This window comes from Mastomys coucha, unplaced genomic scaffold, assembly GCF_008632895.1.
Source record: "Mastomys coucha isolate ucsf_1 unplaced genomic scaffold, UCSF_Mcou_1 pScaffold9, whole genome shotgun sequence".
NCBI classification, from domain to species: domain Eukaryota; kingdom Metazoa; phylum Chordata; class Mammalia; order Rodentia; family Muridae; genus Mastomys; species Mastomys coucha.
The window spans coordinates 22940804-22962853 of record NW_022196915.1 but is presented as its reverse complement, the minus strand read 5'-3'; the positions used below and the strand labels follow the sequence as shown (position 1 = coordinate 22962853).

The 22050-nt window shown below is 39.7% G+C and overlaps 1 long non-coding RNA gene across 1 annotated transcript; it reads right to left on the bottom strand.

Annotated features, from left to right (window-relative positions):
• Positions 1 to 814: 814 nt before the first annotated feature.
• On the bottom strand, positions 815 to 16908 carry LOC116084596. Its single transcript, XR_004116179.1, has 2 exons — positions 16784 to 16908; positions 815 to 909 (listed from the first exon to the last, which is right to left on the bottom strand). It is a non-coding gene; the product is annotated as an uncharacterized LOC116084596 (long non-coding RNA).
• Between the last annotated feature and the right edge of the window lie 5142 nt (positions 16909 to 22050).

The following is a 22050-nucleotide window of genomic DNA, read 5'->3' as shown; positions in this document are numbered from 1 at the left end:
AAATTGACCATATAATTGGTCACATATCAGGCCTCAACAGATACAAGAAGATTGAAATAATTCCTTGTGTCCTATCAGATCACCATGGATAAAACTTCTAATGAAGCTGCTCATTGTTTATCAGATCCAAATCCATTTTTTTTTTCACTCAGCTTTGGAATGTTGAGACCAGATTTCTGAAAACATACCCTATTAATAACTGCTCCATACTGGCAATTTCAAGCAGGGCCACTAGAGGGACATACAAAGCTGGAGCAGAGACAGACTTTCCTGCCTACATGCTTGTATTTTTCAACTCTGCTTCCTCTTCCTGTGAGCATCACCTAGCAAGTCTTCATTCTGCTTGAGACAGTTTCTTCCTGCAGCAGCAGTTAAATTCAGTTTGTAATTTCTCCAACATTTGTTTAGCCGACTTTATTTGATATCTCTCAAAGATCCCAGCACAGGGCAGACACGTTTTTCTGAGAGTATTAGGTTGAGACTGCTGAGGTTCTTTGAGCTCAGAGGCCAGCATTTACTGTCAGGGATCTACATGTACAGTGTCCTGTCTCTACAGCATCTAAATTTGAACCATTCCTATCTGACCCCCTCCTCTAGGTCTAGGATGGGAGCTCATCCACTTCATGCTACTTTGACAATACATAGTACTTGTTTAATAATTCTATATGTTAAAGATTCTCATGAAAAATCACTGATAAATTTTAAATCTCCCAGATAAATCTAACCTAGTTCCATCTTACCAAATGAATGCTATCTCATAGCCACAAAGCTGTTATTTGTTGGTAGGGCATCAGAGAGAAGAGGGAAAGGGCACTGTGGTTATCCGTATTTTTTTAATACTTCTGTTGATCCTAGGTGTTTGGTGCGGATATCCTGTGATCTTCAGCTTAAAAGGGAAGGTGACAGCCACTGAGGAAACAAGCATAGGAAAAGAATCACAGAGTTTAAGATTAAAACAACTTAACTATTCACACTAGAATTTTTACAAAACGCAGTATTCACAGACAGCCCAAGAGCACATAAGCAACATAAACCTCCATGTGAGCCAAGATCTGAAGAATAAGAATCTCTGTCTAATTGTGGAGTTTTTCTTATGCATTCCAGTTTGGTGAACACTGCTAAGTAATATATAGCATCGAATGAGGCAAGTTTTACAGGAAGCAAATGTGATTTTCTACGTTTGTGTTCCTCTTCAATCCTTGCTTTTCATCTATTCCTACTTCTATACCTCCTTAGACATGACCCTCATTAGGTACCATCATTAAATTTTAGAAAAATTGAAACGGCATATTATTAGAATTTTAGTCTTCCCAGGTTAGCCTCAGTCTTTTAAGTATTATAATTCATTTACTTTGGGTATATATACACACATATATGTATGTGTCTGTTTTATTTAAATGCTTTTTTAAATGCTGGGAAAATGCTGAGTCTGGATCTAAAATATACTATGTAAATGACCACTGACTACTTTTCAAATCCTTCCTGTTTCAAAACAAAACAAAACATAAAGGGAAATAAAGTTGATAACTGGTCATCGTAGTTGCTCTATTAGCTATAATTTCTCTCTTCTACAGATTGCAAGAGGACATCATTGCATGTCAGGTTGCTAGTGTAACTTTTGAGAAAACACAGACCACCGAGGGCTGTGCACATCCCTTTCTTAGGGAGGAAGGTAGTCATGGAACGTGAAAGTACACTCAGGAGAACAGACAGACGCACAGATACTTGTAGAAATGAGTGTGTAAGGAAAGTAGGTTCAAATCCATTTACTCTCTGGGATAGTGCTGAAGAGCCTTTTACAAACATGGCCTTTTCTTTGGCTTCCATGAGAAGAAAAATCTGAAATAACTGCCTACTTGAGATGATATCCAACACTTGATATGATATCCAAGCCTGGAGGCTAGGGGACAGCTAGTGACAGCTGGGGACAAAGTAGAGACAGAGGAATCACCTGCAATCTCATCTCTGAAAACATGCAGAAGCAAAAAAAAAAAAAATATGCAGACAAAGCCTGTAGGAATGGCACACTGGATCCCTGCCAAACCTTTCATTATTTTATTACATGTTAACTGTAGTCTATGGGAAAACTTCAGCACAACAGATGTGGGCAACTCAGAGGGAAAACACATCTTTGACAGTTGCTGAGAAAATACATTAAATTTAAAAAATATCTGATTTGTGTTCTCTGAGATAAAGAGGAAACATGAAGTGAAAAAAAAATAATATGGAATGAAAGAAGATGAGATTAAAAACACTAAGAATTTGAGATAAAATAGCATGAACAGGAAGAATTCAATACAATTTACAATCCCTTAAAATAACATCAGATTTAAAGTTGATTGGGGTACAAAATGAAAAAATCACAATGATGCAGAAAAATTAAATTAATAACTGAAGAGAATGACTGACAAAATTTCCAGAAATCAAGAGAAAAGATAAAATATTATGGTATAGAGGTAAGAATTCTTGGGAAGGTGGGAGGAGGGAGAGAGTAAAAAGAGGGATGGGAAAGAAAAACAATGGGAAACTGAATTACAAGCATCTCTATGAAGGAGTCATTCCTTCTACAAAATAAAGCAGTATGAAGGCAGGAAAAATAGTTCTAAGAAACAATAATTTTGAGAGAAAAAAGTTGAGTTATTAGAGTGAGTTTAGTTTTTAAATGTCAAAAATAAATGTTGGAATGGTGTGAACATGACAATAAAACTCAAGCGTCTTTCCCAAGTGAATGTAGTCAGTGAGAGAGGCTGTGAGACAGGAAGTTAGAGTTCTCACTGTCCTGTCTGAATGGGTAGATGAGACAGTGAGCATCAACTATGACTGATTTCACAGAAAAACACCACTCTGTATCCTGATAATTTGCTGGAAATAGTCATTTTCACAGATTTGGGTATAGTTTGTTTACTATAATAATCCCAAGACAGATAGATAAAATATTTCACTTCTGTACCTATTTCATCAGCCACATTGATAGCGATTCACCAAATCTCATGTACTTCCAGAGAAATATAAAAGAGCTAAATACAAGAAGTTTACTGAGAGGTGACACAGAAGGCACTGGTGGCGGCTAACAGGTTGGCTGGTTTCAAATAACCTTAACAACATCTAGTACAGACAACACAGCAGTGTAAGTGTCGGGGGTGCGGGGATCTGAGTAAATGTGTTCATATTAGTGTAGAACAAACAGAGGCCAGAAGTGAGCAACAGACTCCCCAGAGTTGGAGTTATAGGTGATTGTGGGCAACCAGACATGGAGATTAGATATCAAACCCAGGTTTCCAGTAGGAACAATAGGAGCTCTTAGTTACTGAACCATCTGCCTACCCCTGTCCCTTACCTTTCTTGGTATATGTAACTTCTAATTTTCTTGATGCTTACCTTTCCTTCTTTGTTCCTTGCATCTCTGCTTTAATTTTTTCCTTTATATTAAAGCAATTATTTCTCTCTGCCCCTACCCCTATCCCTACCCCTGAATGAGATTTTTCCAGTGCAGTCATCAGTGTAGTTATTGATTAACTTTGAAACTGAGGTCAGGAATGGTATCCTCGACTGTTTTCTCATTTTCAAAGTAGACACAGAATGCCAGGATAGGGGATAGAAGAACATTAGATACATAGGTTCTGAACCCTAGGTTGGACTTATTTGGCTATATAGCTTATATGGCTTATATGGCTATAAAGAAAGAGGGGAAGGGAAGAAAAATAAGACATGATCATCTGAGAAATATAAATTAAAAAATACTTTGTGATACTCTGAAAAGATAGCTATCCTCAAGAATTCTTAACAAATGATGGTGAGGATATTCACAAAGAAAATATTTATTCACTTTTGTGGAGAGTGAAAATTTGTATGGCTATTTTGAAAATCAGTATGGAGGTTTCATAAAAAATTAAAAATTGAAATACCATACGACCCAGCTAAACCACTGCCAAGCATATATCTTAAAGACTCTGTATCCTATCACAGAGGCACTCTTCTATTTATGTCTCTTGCTACTCTATTCAAGGTAGGAAGAAAATAGAACCAGCCTGGATGTCCGTCAATACTCGAATGGATAATAAAATTGTCTTACTCATATAAAATGGAATTTTATTCAGCTATAAAGAAAAAATAATTTTTACAATAATTGTATGTATCTGGAAAGTATAATATTAAATGAAGTGACCCGAACTAAGAATGACAAAATCCACATGTTGTCTTTGTACCTGAATCTTAGCCAGTCATATATTTGTATGTCTCAACAAATGGGTATATTGTGAATAAATCTTAAAAACCAAGAGAGTTCACTTGGGGGGACTCATGGTTCCAGCAGCATGCTTATAGCAGAGGATGGAAAATTCTGTCATCAATGTGAGGAAAGGCCCTTGGCCCTGTGAAGGTTCTATGCCCCAGTGTAGGGGAATCCCAGGGCCAGTAAGCAGGAGAGGGTAGGGTGGTGAGCAAGGGGGAGGGGGAAGGGATCAGGGGTTTGTTCTTGTTGTTTTTTGGTTTTTGGGTTTTTTGTTTGTTTGTTTGCTTTTTTGGTTTTTTGGAGGGGAAACGGGGAAAGGAGATATTGTATGATATGTAAATAAAGAAAATATCTAATAAAAAAGATTATGAGTTAAAAAACAAACAAAAAAAAACAAGAGAGAAAATCAAGAAGAAGTTTCCTTTTTTTAATTGCAAAGAGTACCAATCCTCTAGAGTTTTGCAAAGATTAAATAAAATGCATGTGAAGCTTATGACAATGGCAGTGACTTGGGAAATCTTAAGACCCTTCTTCCTAGAGGCCTCTTTCTCCTCCAGCTCTTCAGCATGGTAAGTATTTCTGAAGGACTCCAGCTTGATTGTATACACAGCTGTACAGCCCTAAAGCCAATATGTGAAATGCATATTAATCAGAATAAGTCTATCATTTGTCATCTACACTCAAATGCCAGTAGCTCACCTGTACCCCAGTGCAATCCCAAAGTTTCCATCTCCCTAGGCCTGATTTTGTCACCTCTAAACCAAAAGTGGTCAGAACATGAAGTTTTTCAGATTCAAGTGGTTCCAACAGAACAAGCTTTTTACATAGAGGAGAGTACCCAGCATAGTTGGTAAAGATCCAAGGGCCTCTGTCTTTGTACACAGATACTCTCTAGAGGTCTACCAGCTGTCAGGATCTGTGGATCCTTTATTTCTTCTAAGGTAGGCAGTAATTATCTAATTCGTTTTCTGATTATTCTTGCCTTTAAAACAGAATGTTCTTTAAAATAGAATGTTCTGGCATCTTTTCATAGCAACAGGAGTCCTGCTTTCTTCAGTGACTTGGAAGCATGACTTATTGCATGTTTGTGCTTCTTAGTGAGCCAGAGGACCTAATACCATACAGACTGTAAGAGGTTTCATCTTGTTATTCACTTACCTTCTACAATGAAAGGCTGAAAGGTATGTTGGGACAAAAAATAAATGAAATAAAAATAAACTCTGTTCTTTTACTAATAAGCTCAAATTTTAACTAGCTTGCAATCAAATGCTAAGATGCAGAGAGATGAAGGCAGAGGAGGTTGTGCAAGTTGGTGAGGCATCTGGCAAAGCAAAAAAAGGACAGCTTCATGCCCCTGGTTGTTGCCTAGGACTCTGGGAAAAACCAGGTAGGTCAAAAAAGTGGGGACAGAGAGAATTGACTTCTGTGGGGATTTTTTTAGTGTGACTTTGCTAGTTACCTCTGTGGTCTGACAAAAAAAAAAAAAAAAAAAAAAAAAACCTACACTGAAAGGGATCCCTCTCCAGTGAATAGATCTTCAGTATTGAGTAATAGACAATAAGTTTCCATACTGCCATGCAAATCAATTCAGCAGAGATTAGGAAGGCTTCTTTTTGCTGAAGGTTGCAGGTTATGCTCACCTCACCTTCCCACCTCTGTTGAACATCAAGGCTTCTCACTGTTGGTAAAATACACATCTAGACACAATTTGGCCTTTCAGGGCCTTGATAAGTTTGTCAAGTAATGTCTTATTCAACTAGAGATGCAGGCTTCAAGTTCAATTTCCTTTTCTGAGATTTATAGGACCCAATTCAGGAGAAAGGCTGAAAGTGATTTCAGAGAATCCCAAACATCCTGTCCTCCGACTTCCATACCACATCCTAGTACAATGCTCAGTGTGGGTGGAAACTATAAATCATTCTGGAGAAAGTAGCATCAAAGCAATTGGAAGACACAGGGCATGACAAGAGCAGCTCATCTTGTCACAAACAGTCTGTCTTATTAACTGGCCATAAAAATATATAGTGGGGATCAAAGAGAAATCAAAGAGCTTGCTCACATGGTCTGTAGGACTAGTCTTTCCTGTCACTGTCCTGAGTAGAACTTTACTCATTTCTATACAATTGTTATGTTTGTGAGTTCTTTTAACAGGGCAGGTGTGTAAGCAGTCTCCACACAGCACATTTTACCAGTGGCTGAAGTCTTCTGGAGTTAATTCCAATAAAGATGAGTTTTATTGCTTCCAGCCTTGTCATGGTCAATTACATTTGAATTAAAACTGTAGAGTAAAATCTGCCGAGGAGCAGCCCTCAGTTAATGCACAGTTTGGTATTTTGTGCTTCAGAACACTTGTAAGCAAACACAGCATAGAGGGCATAATGGTTCCCTCAGTAACTATTTGAAGACTTGGAGCCACATTTGGATAGGAAAAAAAATGACTGGATCTCCAATATTGAGTGATAGACATCAAATTTCCATATTGCCTTGCAAATCAATTCATCAGGGGGTGAGAAAGCCTGTTTTGTGTTGAAGGATGCAGGAAATTCTAACTTCACCCTTTTACCCCAGTTTCAATAAACTAAATTAGTGAAAAGACTTTTTAAAGTTGTGAAATAAGAGTTCCTCCAATTTTGGACTAAAATGACCCAATGCTTAGATCTCAACAGGATAGGACAACTTAACAAAATAGAAGTTTAAGGAGGAAGAAAAGAGCCACTACTATCTTACAGGTAAATGTGCTAAATGTATTTAGATGCTCAAAAGGTAATTAGCATGTAAATTGAATTCTGAAGAGGAGAACACAAATAATCATGTCACCAAGGACTTATCTACAGTGGATTTTTTTGGTGCCAGAGTTTGACCTACAGTCCTCTCTAACGAGGTGATAATGAGCTGTGAAGGCCCAAAGGAGCTATTGGATAGCAATCCTTGTAAAGTGAGGTAAGCAGCAGGCCCATTCCTACATGCATGAGCAGTCCTAGAATATAGTGATAAAGTCACTTATATCAGCTCCTATGACTTCTTCAAGAAAGAGAATAGTTTGTGGCAAATAACATTTGCTAAAGCTTCTTGTGTTTTGAAGTTCCTGGTGAGATCCAAGGAATCATTTACATATTAAGAAATAAGAGTAGATTTGGCAAAGTACAAGCACAGTAGCATTTATCCAAGGATGTAGACATCTCATTTTAAACACCAGTGTAGGTCCTATTTCTCCTCCTCACTATTAACCACTAACCTATGCAAAAGGGAACTCAGGATTTCCTACTTATATAACATTTGCTTTTCAAAGGTGAAGAAATTCCATGACCAAGAGAAACCTGAAGATCACATCTCAAACCCACACAGGAAGAATAGAGAGAACAGTGAGTAGGAACAATCCACAAACACTTAAAGCCCACCCTCAGTAACATGCTTTCTCTGGAAGGTGCACCTCCTAATGCCCACCCTCAGTAACATGCTTTCTCTGGGAGGTGCACCTCCTAATGCTTCCAAAGCCTTCCCAAATATTCCTGGGATCAGGTCTTTAAATACACCAGTCAATCAAAGGCATATCTTACCAAATCTTTAACATTGCCCTTCTTCCTGAACTTATCAGGAACATTTCTCACCTGCTCTACTGCAAAATAGAACTGAGATGGCCATTGAACTAAAGAGCACAGTGATGACTTTACAACAAAGGCAAAGAGGTTGATCTAAAGATTCATCCTTCTCAAAGACTGAGACCCTGTTTTTCTTTTGCTATGGGATTTGGAGTCTCTCCTTTAAACCCCTAGGGCAAAACTTAGATCATGACATATATTTTTCAAGGTCCAACTGAGTAGGTATCAGAATGAAAGCCCAGGACATGTGGTCAGGACCATCAAGGAAGGAATGCAGGAACAGAGGATGGGTTCCCAGGTAAGAGAAGATAGTTTCTTAGAACAAAAGCAAAGAAGCAGAAATTTGAAATAGATCCACATTGTAAAATTATCTTACAGAAGGTAAAATGTACATATTTTTTAATCTAGTAAAACTCTCTTGAAAATACATGAATACTAAAATAAGCCTGAGGCACGATAAGATCCTCAGTGTATGAGGGTGTCTACAGAGCAAGAAGTTTGCCCAAAGTTTGTGCAAAGGCTGATGCCAGCTCTCTTTAATTGGCAGTTGCTCTGTGAGGCTGTCTCTGGTTGATGTTTTAGAGGAAGCTGACCCACTGTATGCATACTGATTAGATGTCAGTTGGCTGCCTAGCCTTCTAAGACACTATGTTCTGGCATCCTGGCCTCTGCTGGCCACTCAGAATTTCAATATTATTCTTTGTGATAAGTCGTAAAGAGTCATACGTGCTGTAAGAAGAATAAATAACAAGGGGCCTGGTATGATCTGTAGAGGTCAGATAAGCCTGTCTAGGGAAGGAGGATTTAACAGGATATCTAGAGGGAACTAGAGGGCTTTGGCTAGGAGAAGAGTAGTGGGTAAGGGCTGAAAATACGGCCCTTGCAAAAGCTTTGAAGCACAAGCAAGGTTAGTAAGGTAGTTAGTTAAGTGTATTACCTGGCCATAGCACTGCTCGGGAAATGACTGACAGAAAGAAGGAAGGAAAGAAGGGGCTGTGTTTACAGAGATGCCCATCCTGCTCATGGAGGGAAGGACTGGGAGATGAAGAAGATAAACTAGTGTTTCTCTTTCCTACTGCTTTACCTGATGTATCTAAATTGGAAATGGGAAAAGATCTGGCATTTCTGATATTTCATAGCGTTCTAGCTGACCTCTCATCACAGCTAGAAAGAATGACAAGTTTTGGGGTTAAAAGAAGTTGACATGTACATAATACACACACACACACACACACACACACACCCACACACACACACACTGGCATGACAGAGACATACAAACAGAATCAAAGAGAAAGAAACAGAAGAGAAATATAAATTTCCACAGTATTGAATGAGTTGGAATTCATGTCATATTTACTAAGCTGTACATAGCAATTACCAAACAGCTAAATGGTCAAGAATTTCCATAACATAAAATACAAATACCTGATATTTATGTTTTAAATTCTCCCCTTTGAAACCATCATAATTTAACCCTCAGCTTGGAGATTCCCTGCTGACACTAGAGTTTGACTGACAGAAAAGATCAGCCACTATATTTTGTTTCCATTGGGATCACATTACCAACCTGTAATTTCTCCATATTAGAAAATAGTGCTTGACTTCCAAATAATGAGCAGTAGGAGGATGGCTTTGCCCTGCTGCCACCTAACACTGTGCCTTTTATATCCCATATTGTGTGAAGGCAAAGACCTGCTTCATCTAGTCACTTGCAGAACAGACCTCTGGCATGTCTGTACCATGATCCAGGCCATCTGTCAGAACAGACACTACATTGAACTTCTGATTTTCTCCTATGCTCAACCCTGACATCCCGGGTCTCAGAAAGCCTCAGTCTGAGGAAAAGTTGTTCCAAGGCTCATTTATATGTCAGGACCTTTTACTAAGTGATAAGTGTGTTTTCTCTGAGCTTCCATGACACGGTGTATTCTGTATAGAGACCTATTTATAGGAACGTCCTTCACAGAAACTCATCATAGAAATCTTGTCCAGACAAATCTCCCATCTAAGAGACTATCTACATAAATTGTAAGGTTCCACATCAAGGATAGAGGTAAACCACTTTCAGTCTCATAACCCACAAAGGCAACAGAGTGAGGATACGGTTATCCCAGATTGCATAAAGCAGGGGTGTAGACCAAGAAGGAAAGATGACGTCTTGCAGTCTCTCATATGTAGAGAGACTGACATCACCACTAGAAGTTTGTGAAAAACTTTAAAAGAAACCATTTCTGATAGTGGTGAAGAGAAAGTCTGATTCTAAGGCCAAAATGAGCTTAAAACACAGGCTCCAGAAACAAAGACGTCTAAGAATGCCCACTTTAGAACAAGTACATGGTAGACATAAAACAAAAACTTAACTAAGAATTTGGGTAGATTTTCTCAGAAAGAGTAGTCCTATGTCATTGCTTGTCCAGATCTCAGAGAAACAGAAGATGGCTTACCACTCCATATATGGAGGCTGAATCCCATTGCACTTCCTCTCCTGACTTTGGTAAGGCTTAGTCTAGCCTGCGGACACCCAAATAAACCTGGGCCTAGCTCAGAAGAATCTTGGACTAAGATTGACTGGTTGCAAGGAAGAGAATATGAGATCCCCTTTGACCCATTTGTGGCTGGAATATGGTCTTTTCTCAATAAAAACATTTTGATGTCAGTTGCTTAGGTTCCGCCACATATAGAACAAGAAATGTGGTTATGATCATTTCTGGTATGATACACGTTGTTACTTCTTCAAGACAGGAAACAGCACCATCTGATACTGCTGTGCACTGGCAGGCTGCATTCTATGAATCCCTATAGCCTTCACTGGCAAACTTCATTTCAATTCTAAAAGCACCCTGCAGAAAAGACTCCCTACCCCTTTCTTTTACAATCTCACAGAATACAACCAGCATAAGAATAGAGAAGACATGAGATAAAATTCAAGTTGTGACATAATTAACCATATGACCTTGGCTAGGCCTGCATATCCTCCTTTGACTATGAAAGAGAGATGATACTGAGTTGAAATTTGAAATGTTGGCATAAGAAAGAAAGGTATGTCATACACCAAAAGTGGAACATTTTCTTTAATCTGTCATGTCCTAAACCTCTTTGTGACTATAGAATTCTCTGCCTGCTCTATCCTACAGAATAGTCAGGAGCATTACAGATCTACCTATCTGTAGATCCCAATTTCCCTGTCTTTCCCCTCCATTTGATACTGAAATGCAGACCACTCAGGCTGGACACTACAGTTAAACTGCTGAAACTCTGTAGCATGAAGCTCACTAGGGGCAAGCTTCCCTAGTAACAATATTTTATGGACACCTGAGATAGCTATGACACTCCAATAATGTTTACCAAATTAACTCTGGACTCCTTAGGTTAACCATTTAAATAGGAAGCTCGCTTTGACTTTTGACAGAGGACCTTGCACTTCCCAGAGCAATGCTGGGCAGAAGATGTTATTCAAGGACCTTCTTCCATGTCTCATTAATATTCTATCATACTCCATCACGAGCACACAAGGATGCAATGTGCCCTTTGTGCATGTGAAATGAGTGAAGCAGCAGGACAGAGGGGACTGGCATTAATTGTGCCTTGCTCAGCAATCTCTAAATAAGAAATGGCAAAATCACAAGACACTAGACTACAGTTCTGCAGACACAGGCTGCTCATGGAAAGACGTGCAAATCAGACTGTTTTCAGACTGTGAACAGAGGTGCCAAGACATATTTCACCTGCTCTGTGTTGCACACAGTTAAGCCTCATCTGGTATCTCTATGTTTGATGGTTTGTCTTCTTCATTGCTCTGAGATATCCCATCCTTCCTCTTTAGAAAGCTTGAGGGTGTGGTACTGGCATTTCATGATTTCTCAGCTCAGTGCTGCCTCAAGATTGCACGCAAAAAAAAAAAAAAAACTTGGCTGGCTTTGTCAAGCTGACAATAAGTGTGGTAAAGGTGCACAGGACTGAGAATCTTGGAGTATGAACTTGTGCCACTTGCCCTGGTGTCCTGGGAGATGCCTGCATGATTGATCTCCTCACTGGGCCCCGGGAGGACTCAGTTCAGAGATCAAAAATGAGAGGTCCCCAAAGAAGCGTTAGGCCAAGAGTGTGCCCTTCACAGTAGACATGGAGACAGCACCCCTGCATAATAGGAGCAATATAATTAAATATAACCAGAAGATTAAATTAAAATTGGCACACAACCCAAATTTCAAGCTCAAGTTTTATCCCAATCTCCACCATGGCTTTATTATCTCTTTGTTTCATAATGTATACCATGGAAACTAAAGCTACAGCTTATTTGAGTTCTGTAGCTTATATTTGCCTTTTTATAAAAATTTTCACACTAGGTACAATATCAGGTTATTTTAATTAGTTTTTCTGTAAAAACACATTTGCAAGCATAGCCTGGTTTAAAATCTAATAGAACCACAGTTTGTAAATGCTCAGCTAAAGATTTAGGTGAATATGGCTGTCCCTTCAATGAGTACTGTGGAAATTTGTTCACAGAAATTAGATTTTTGATGCTGTTTCATTTCCCAGGTGGCACGTTATCATCTTTTTAGCTACATTTTGCACTGGATTGTTGCTGCGGATGGAGTCTCAATGTCAAAACTTTGGGGGGAAAACAGTGCCATATTGTGACCAGATTCTAGCAATAGCATGGCACCATTTGAGGAAAGCTGCATACTTCTTAAGTTCAATACCGTGCTTCCCACACCAGCCTTACAGGAATCAGAGTCACACATCCCTGAGTTGGCTGTCCTCCACACAGGTGACAACTGATTTAAAAACTGCATAGGACTAATACCTGAAAGCTAAGAGTTGCTGGGAAGGACAGGGCTGGCAGTGGAAGCTTAGAAACTGTCTATGCATAATTGCTTGCTTGCCAGGTTATCATTATTCACTTGAGGCTGTGCAAGAATCACATTAATACACTGACAACTGATTCCTGAGGAGAATGGAGCTATAGCTAGTCATCATTACTTAGAAAGTATCTAATACATAGCATGGGGACAGAGAAAAACCTTCTCATGTTACTTTCCATTCCTCGCTGTTTGGTATTTGTGAAGTAAGTTCACCGGTGCTATAGAAATGGTTGAGAGGCAGCTTCCATTCTGTGAATCAACCTGAGATAAGACCCGAGATGATGTATACATTTAGGTTCTATCTAGGGAAGGGTTCAACATTTTGGAAAGACCATTATCATCAGGATGAGTAAGTCTTGTGTAGATGTTGTTTCTGGGGACTCAGGAAACCAGAGTGGGTGTGATGATGCCCTAGGAGTGGCTGTTTGCTTGAGACCAAACCTATTGATGGTGTGCTTAGAGTTTGCTCAAAGAGCATACAGAATAAAGGAACAAACTGCTCTACTAACTAAGATTGCTCTTAGAAAGGACAAAGTAAAGCAAGGGAAGTAAGAGCTTGGATATGGACAAACACAGGGTAATGTGTTTTCACATTGTACCTGCAAATTTTTTGTCTGAAAAGTTGAAAGATATAGAGGGGATGTGAGGAGAGCTGTTAGCAAGGAGGCCGAATTTGAAGGGCTCAAGCCTGTGGCAACTAGGTAAGGACAGGACATTGCTTTATGCAAACAAGCACAGCTGTGTTAGGCCTCAAACCAAAGGACTATGTGAGGTCCTATGCAAGGGGTGGGTAAATGAGTACAAGCCCCTACAATGTATCTGATGATAAGTCTCTACTTGTGACAGCTGTAGAAAATCTGCTATCCATGGGGGTGTTTCTATACCACTGAAACCCTTCCATTTCCATGCAAATACTGGTAATGCCAATTATTAGAGCTGATGTTGAGATAAGGAGAGATCATTGCCTACATCAAGTATAAAGGTACAACATTAGCTTTAAAACCAAATTCATTGACCTGCCCACACCTATAGCCTGCATGCCTCCCAGGAGATCTGCACTAATCAAATACACAGGTGAGAATCTCACCCAAATACCAAGCCAGCTGGGAAAACCTCAGGGCCCAGCTGATGCAGGACCCACCTCTCCCACCTCAACACTGAGCTACACCTTTCTTCCAGCCCTCTTCCTACCCAGGCCAGATCAGTGGGCCTAATGTCCTCCCTCACCCAACAGCCTGTCTGCCTCCCAGGAGGTCTGCAATAATCAGGGACACAGGAGGCCTGCTCTAACCAGAGACACAAGAGGCCCAACCTAGCCAGAGATAGCACTGCCTGTATGCAAGGAGACTGGCTCTACCTGCCTCCAAGGATGCCTACCAGCTTTAGTCAGAGACACTCAGGCCAGTAAACACCAGAAATAACCAGATGGGCAAGATCATATGCAACAGGATCCAATTTAATCTTGCACTACCAGAACCTAGTTCTTCCAACATGATAGAGGACATTAAGGAGGATATAAAAACTTCCGTCAAAGAAATACAGGAAGGTAACAGGTAAACAGGTAGAAGCCCTTAAAGAGAAATCAAATAAATCACTTAAAGAAATATAGAAAAATACAATCAAGCAGGTGAGGGATCAGGATCAGGTATGGTGGGGGAAACGGAAAGAAGCCCAGAGGGCAAAGAGAATGAATGGAGATGAGCAACATCGGTGTGGAGGAGGTGGGGGTGTCCTTCTAAAAAGTACCAGAGACCCAGGAGGTGAGAGACTCAATGTACTCAATGGGGTTAACCTTAGCCAAAATGCCCAACATTGGGGAGATGAGTTCACCTTCAGTAGAAAGACTTTTCAAGGTGAAGGACAGGATTATTAACCCACAGTCAAAATTTCTGACCGAGAACTGTTCTTTTCTAAAAGAATTCAGGGACAAAAATGGAGAAGAGACTGAAAGAAAGGTGGTCCAATGACTGGCCTAACTTGGAATCCATCTCATGGGAGGGCATCAAAGCCTGACACTATTATTGATGCTATGATGTGCTTATAGAGAAGCCTGGCATGGCAGTCCTCTGAGAGTCCCTACCAGCGGCTGACTAAGGCAGAAGCAGATATTTACACCCAACCATTGAACTGAAATTAGAGATACCTGTTTGAATTAGGGGACAGATTGAAGAAAATGAAGGGGAGAGTGATCTCATAGGAAGGCCAGTAGTCTCAACTTACCCAGACACCAGGTAGCTCCCGAGACTGAACCACCAACCCGAGCATACATGGGCCAGTTCAAGGACCCTGGCATGAACATAGCGGAGGTGCGTCTGATCTGGTCTTAGTGAGAGTAGATGCATTTAATCCTCAAAAAACTTAAGCCCCCAGGGAAAGGGGAGGTCTAGTGGGTGGAAGCACCCTTTTGGAGGCAAGGGAGAAAAGAAATAGGATGACAGACTGTGGGAGGGCGGACAGAAGGTAATGACTGGTATGTAAATAGATGAAATAATAAAAATTGAAAAACAAAAACAAACAAAAACAAACAGACTCATTAAGCAGTTGAAAGCAAGGTGGACAGCTGTCATATTTCAGTTACTAGCAGCATCTACTTCAGCTTTCTGATGGAGGTCAGGCTGCTCATGGGACAACCCCTGCAAGTATATTAGTATTATGTATAACATTTAGTTCTATAAGCATTACACAATGCAGGCAATGTGTAAATGAACACACTTGCCTCTGTGCTCTACTGGGTCTAAAGAGATTTTCCATGCTCACACCATGGCCTGAAGGCTCCTCTTGGCTACGTATACCTCTCCAGTGGCTCCTGTCCAATGACTACAATGTATGCATTTATCAGAACCATATTCCATAGAGCCCAACAGATGCTTTGACCCTGAACCTCAGTTTCCTCACGTATAGGTTGAAGATGATCAGTTTAAAATCAATTGCATGATAATCACAATCACTTCCATGAAATTTTCAGCCAAATGAAGACTGGAGTAATCCAGATTCTACTGTATTGTCCAGTAGAAATGTCTGTGGCTCTCTTCCCACACGCTTTTCCATTCAGAATTTGAGTGTTTGGACTTTTTTCATTATGCAAGCTTTGGACCCAGGCACTGACCCTATTTTTATGTTAGGAACATGTCTCCTAAGGACTGCTCACATAGAATGCTAGTCTGCACATCAATTATTTTTGATTCAGGTGTAATTGACTTGTAAAGGAGACTTCACCAGTCTTACCAGGGGAAGCCTGTGCTCTAAAATGGAGTTTTTAGTGTTCTGCAAGGTCTATACTCTTGGCATCTAGGATACAATCCAGGAGTTCCAGAAAGGCTAGGAAACACCATAAGAGGTTCTTTTTGCTTATTTTCAACAGGTTTCTATGAAATTTCAGGACAACCATATCTCAGAGACAATGGGATGACATTGAGCTCCAGATGAAGAGAACAAAGTTAAATGCCAGTCATTGTTGATAATATAGTCATCACAAATGGCAATGATCTTTGAGAGATCCTTGGAAAAAGCTTCCTTTAACTATATCCTGCCAGTCACTTAGTCAGTAGTCAGTTGACAGGTGACAGTTTTCTTGGCAGCCAAGATACTATTGGTGACTTCTAGAGACTTCAGGGGCTTCAACTCCATGTCTCAGTCTACACAGCAAGTCATGTATGTATGGGGAATGTGTGAGTGATTCTTTTTGTCTTTTAAAAATCCTTCTCTTTTGTACTGCTCTTTCCTCCACCCTTCTTTTTTCTCCCCTAACTCACCACCATTTATGCATCTACTGAGATTTTCTGACTTCTTGCTAGGTCTTGGAGTTACATGGAGAGAGGCAGATACCTACTAACTACTACTCAATGTCTGAGAAATATTTTATGTAAAGGATAAAGCAACAAGAAGACAAAATAAAACATAAACAAGATGGTAGCATAGAGTTCAGGCTAACAGGCTTTACAAAATTCTTTAGGCTGAGGAATCACCCTAAATTTTGGATTCTCAAAGTAAGATTACTAGCTACATTAGTAAGGGTTTCTATTGCTGTTAAGAGACACCATGACCACAGAAACTCCTATAAAGGAAAATACTTGTTAGTGCTAACTTACAGTTCCAGAGGTTTGGTTTATTATCTTCATGGCAGGAAGCATAGCAGCATGCAGGCAGATAGTGCTGGAGAAGAATCTGAGATTTCTCCATATTGCTCTGCAGGCAGCAGGAAAAACTCAGCCACTCTAGGCCTAGCATGAGCATTTGAGACCTCACAGCCTACCCCCACTGTGACACAGTTGCTCCAACAAGGTCATGCCTCCTAATAATACCACACCCTTTGGGCCAAGTATTCAAACATATGAGTCTATGGAGGCCATTCCTATTCAAGCCACCATACCAGTCTTCAAGGTAAGATTTAATATAGGGTGATGGTGTGGTGATGGTAATAAGAGTCCACCAATAAACTCATACCAAAGTGACCAGCTATTATCATGTGAATATGTCTTTCTCTCAAAATTTATATGTTGAGAACATGGTTCTCAAGTCTATACATTAATTAATTGCATTTGAAGATAAGGCCTTTGAAAGTTTAAGGATAAGTCCTAGTGATTGACAGACATGCTTGTACATACAATAAAAGAAAGAGAAAAAACAAAGAGCATACCGGCTCAGTCTCAGTAACATACCTGCTCTTCGGTATGATGCAGAAAAACACTACCTGATTCCAGTGTCATGTTCTTAGGCATTATAATCTCCAGATCTTTTGAATTTATTGGTAATATGTTTGAATACTTGGCTCAATCTCCAGTACCAGATCTTTGACACATACAGGAGAAATATGCTGCAACCCAACAGGCTCTGATGAAAAGGTCATTTCTTTAGAGCAGTTATCCAGGGGCATGAATATTATGTTGAAGATGAGAGAAAGATAAACAACCTACAAATGACCATCTTCACTACATCTGCAACCTAGAGCTGACAGACAGGGTCACTGGGCCTTCTCTCCAGGTCTCTCTGTAATTGGACTTATCTAGGTAGAAAAATGTCCTCTAGACTCAGGAGGCTCTCTGTTGCTATATGCATTCTGAACCCATGAACAGATACTGTTTTGTCTGAATTTGAATGAATAATGCCAATGTGGTCAGATGGGCTAAAATTTGGAGAAATATTTAAAATCAATAAATACACTCAAAATTTGCTATTCCCTTAAAATATCTAGTTAGTGTCATTCGTGTCTTTGTAGGAAATTTGTAATGAACATTTGTTATTTTTATTTTTTATTTTTAGTAGTAGCTTGTGCTTGTGGCTAAGTCATTTTTTGACCTTCATTTTCTACATCCATTAAATCAATAAATTATACCCATTTATCATAAGGTGGTATTAGGAGGTTGGTTGATAGCATGTGGAGTATTTGTCAGGTTGGTATTTACATTTAACTGTTATATGGGACCTCATAAAATTGCAAAGCTTCTGTAAGGCAAAGGATGCTATCAATAGGACAAAATGGCAACCAACAGATTGAGAAAATATCTTTTCCAATCCTATATCCAATAGAGGGCTAATATCCAATATATACAAAGAACTCAAGAAGTTAGACTCCACAGAACCAAATAACCCTATTAAAAATGGGGTAAAGAGCTAAACAAAGAATTTTCAGAAGAGGAATATCGAATGGCTGAGAAGCACCTAAAGAAATGTTTAACATCCTTATTCATCAGGGAAATGCAAATCAAAACAACCCTGAGATTCCAACTCACACCAGTCAGAATGGCAAAAATCAAAAACTCAGGTGACAACAGATGTTGGCAAGGTTGTGGAGAAATAGGAACACTTCTTCACTGCTGGTGAGATTGCAAGCTGGTTCAACCACTCTGGAAATCAGTTTGGCAGTTCCTCAGGAAATTGAACCTAGTACTACCAGAGGACCTAGCTATACCACTCCTGGGCATATACCCAGAAGATGCTCCAACATTCAATAAGGACACATGTTCCACTATGTTCATGGCAGACTTATTTATAATAGCAAGAAGCTGGAAACAACCCAGATGTCCCTCAACAGAGGAATGGATACAGAAAATGTGGTACATTTACACAATGGAGTACTACTCAGCTATTAAAAACAATGAATTTATGAAATTCTTAAGGAAAGGAGAATATCATCCTGAGTGAAGTAACCCAATCACAAAAGAACACACATGGTATGTACTCACTGAGAAGTGAATATTAGCCCAGAAACTCAGAATACCCAAAAACAATCCAGAAACCAAAAGAAACTCAAGAAGAAGGAAGACCAAAATGTGGATACTTTGATCCTTCTTAGAAGGGGGAACAAAATACCCATGGAAGGAGTTGCAGAGACAAAACTATGGAACAGAGACAGAAGGAAGGACAATCCAGAGACTGCTACACCTGGGAATCCTTCTCATATTTAATCACCAAACCAAGACACTATTGTGGATGTCAAAAAGTGCTGGATGACAGGAGCCTGATATAGCTGTCTCCTGAGAGGCTCTGACAGTACCTGACTAATACAGAAGTAGAGGCTCACAGCCATACATTGGTCTGAGCACAAGGTTCCCCAATGGAGGAGTTAGTAGTGAAAGGACCCAAGGAGCTGATGGGTTTATAGCACCTTAGGATGAGCAACAATATGAAGTAACTAGTAACCTCAGAGTTCCCAAGGACCAAACCACCAACCAAAGAATACACATGGTGGGACTCATGTGTCCAGCTGCATATGTAGCAGAAGATGGCCTAGTCAGTCATCAATGGGAGGAGAGGCCCTTGGTCCTCTTAAGATTCTATACACCAGTGTAGGGGAATGCCAGGGCCAGGAAGCAGGAGAGGGTGGGTTGATGAGCAGGGGTGTGGGGGGGAGGGAACTGGGTTTTCTTTCCATAGGGGAAACTAGGAAAGAAGATATCATTTGAAATATAAATAAAGAAAATATCTAGTAAAAGTAAGTGTTATATGCTTCACTGTAAGCATGATAAGCTTATGGTTCATGATAAGCTATAGGTTTGTCACCACAGACACAGATCTTCCTCTGTCTTTGCTGAGTGCCTGCTCTCTAGTAGGAGCCTCATCACTTGAACAAGAGACTATGGGTCTAAAGCTCCCTGTGTTACTATGAGGTTGGGTCTCTTTTGCAGTGTATGTTAGTCAGCCTTTCTATCATTGTAACTGAGCATCTGAGCAAATAAAAGTGAAAGTTTCTTTATATTTGTAGATTTGGACCTGTGGATGGTCTGGATCTGTGGATTTGAAGCCTATGGAAAGACAGCACCACATGTCAAGAGGGCCCAGTGTGAGAAACTTTTCATTACATGAAATTCAGAAAGCAAAAAGAGAGGAGAAAGGGGGTTAAAACACCAACATCCCTTTCAATGTCATGTCCCACTGTTTCTAACTTTCCTCCTTCCTTCCTTCCTTCCTTCCTTCCTTCCTTCCTTCTTTCCTTCCTCATAAGCATTCTACCACCTCTGGATAGTGTCACAAAAGGCCAATCAAGCCTCAAACCCTTTTAAAGAGAACACATATGTAAACCATAACTCAAAAATTGACATAGTGTGCATGAAGCCATCTTCGGCAAGTTACTACTTTCCCCCCTCCCTGGGCATCAGAGATTTGAGTCAAAGTTTCTGCTCTTCGTCGATCATGTATAAATTCAATGATGTAGGTTCTTCAGAGATTTTAAATGCCTAGATGAATGCTGTTGCTCTGGTTCCTCTGAAAGATATTCTGAGCAAGTACACACAGTACACAGAGAAAGAGAGAGAACATCTCTAACTACAGTGGTGAAAGTAGTTATACCATTTTCTTTTACTTCCACACACACACACACACACACACAAACACACACACACACACACACACACATACACACTCACACTCACACACACACACACTCACACACACACACTCACACACACTCACACTCACACACACACACACACACACACACACAAGGTTAGGGTTTTCCATCTTGTTCTTATTCATCTTAATGCTTTCCTGATAATAGAGGGTAACATATTTAAAACATTTATTTTCATTCACTAAACCTTTCTCTTGAATAGGGTAATATACTATGTCCAGTATATTGTATATAATACAAGGCAGAGTTGTAAGAGGTTTTTCAGGATTCAGAGTCTTATATCACCTATGTGAAGATTATATGTTCCCGAAGCAGTAAAATAGGATAATTAGATTTTTCCAAAGACTGTAGACTAACAGAGGTTGTTGGTCAACCCAACTTAAATGGGTGAATAAAAAAAATATCAGAAAAGTGCTGCAAGTGGACATCTTTCCAGTTACATGACTTTGGGCATGCCATGAATTTTTCCATCCAGATTTATAAAGTGGAGTGGTAATTACATTATCTTCATCACACTACCAGTATGAAAATGGAATGTAGAAAAATGCATGCAGAACTGAGAATACAGCAAGTGCTCCCTAGATGTTAGATATTATTATTTTATTTCCAAGCCCAACAAAACCTACAAAGCTCATAACACAAGGAAGCAGAATTCAACCATATGTTTGCTAATATGCATGGCAGCCCCAAAGCTCCTTTGACAATCCTGTAATAGTTCCAAGAGGAGCTTTGTTTGCCTGCCTGGGCTTTTGGGATATTAGGCTGAGATCTTTGGGGTATTGGGTGAGGGAGGACTGTGTCTGGCATGTCCTGTTTCTCTAACACGGAAAGAATGGCCTAAGAACCATGCAAGGGCTAATGTATCATGCAATCTATTCTGTGTTATACTTTTTCACACAATGAAATGCTAATGTGAGAAAGATCATTTACATATGGCCTACTAGTTATTTAAGAAAACAACAATTAAACACGTTGAGATAATTAACAGTGTGCACATGATTAACAATGCTTTTTAGATGCAAGAAATTAATGGAGTAGATGCCAAATAAATGTAATCCCACACTTCAGTTAGAATTTCTTCCTTAATTATATTAATTTACAAATTTAAAACAATAATCACATTCATTCCAAAAGAATGAGTATCTTAAATGCAGAAATAATCAAAGGGGGGGTCTCCTATTTGAGAATAGAATGCAATAGATTAACCTTATTCTTTGTCCCCACCAGAGGACAGCGTAATTAAAGACAAAAAATAACCTGCTTCAGTGCAGGGCTGTCCACAATGGATTCATCCAAGCCTTTCATAAGCATCATTTGTTTTCAAGATAACTAGCCTGCTGGTAGCCAACGAAATGAAACTGTTCTGCAGCTGTGAGTCAGGTGCCCTTTCCCAGCTCTGAGTCCTGAGGTGAACTCCAGTACACCTCAGTATAGTGTGCAGTATAGTACAAATCTATCTGCATTTTTTGAATATGTGTGTTTGTGTGTGTGTGCATGGATTTAGGAACA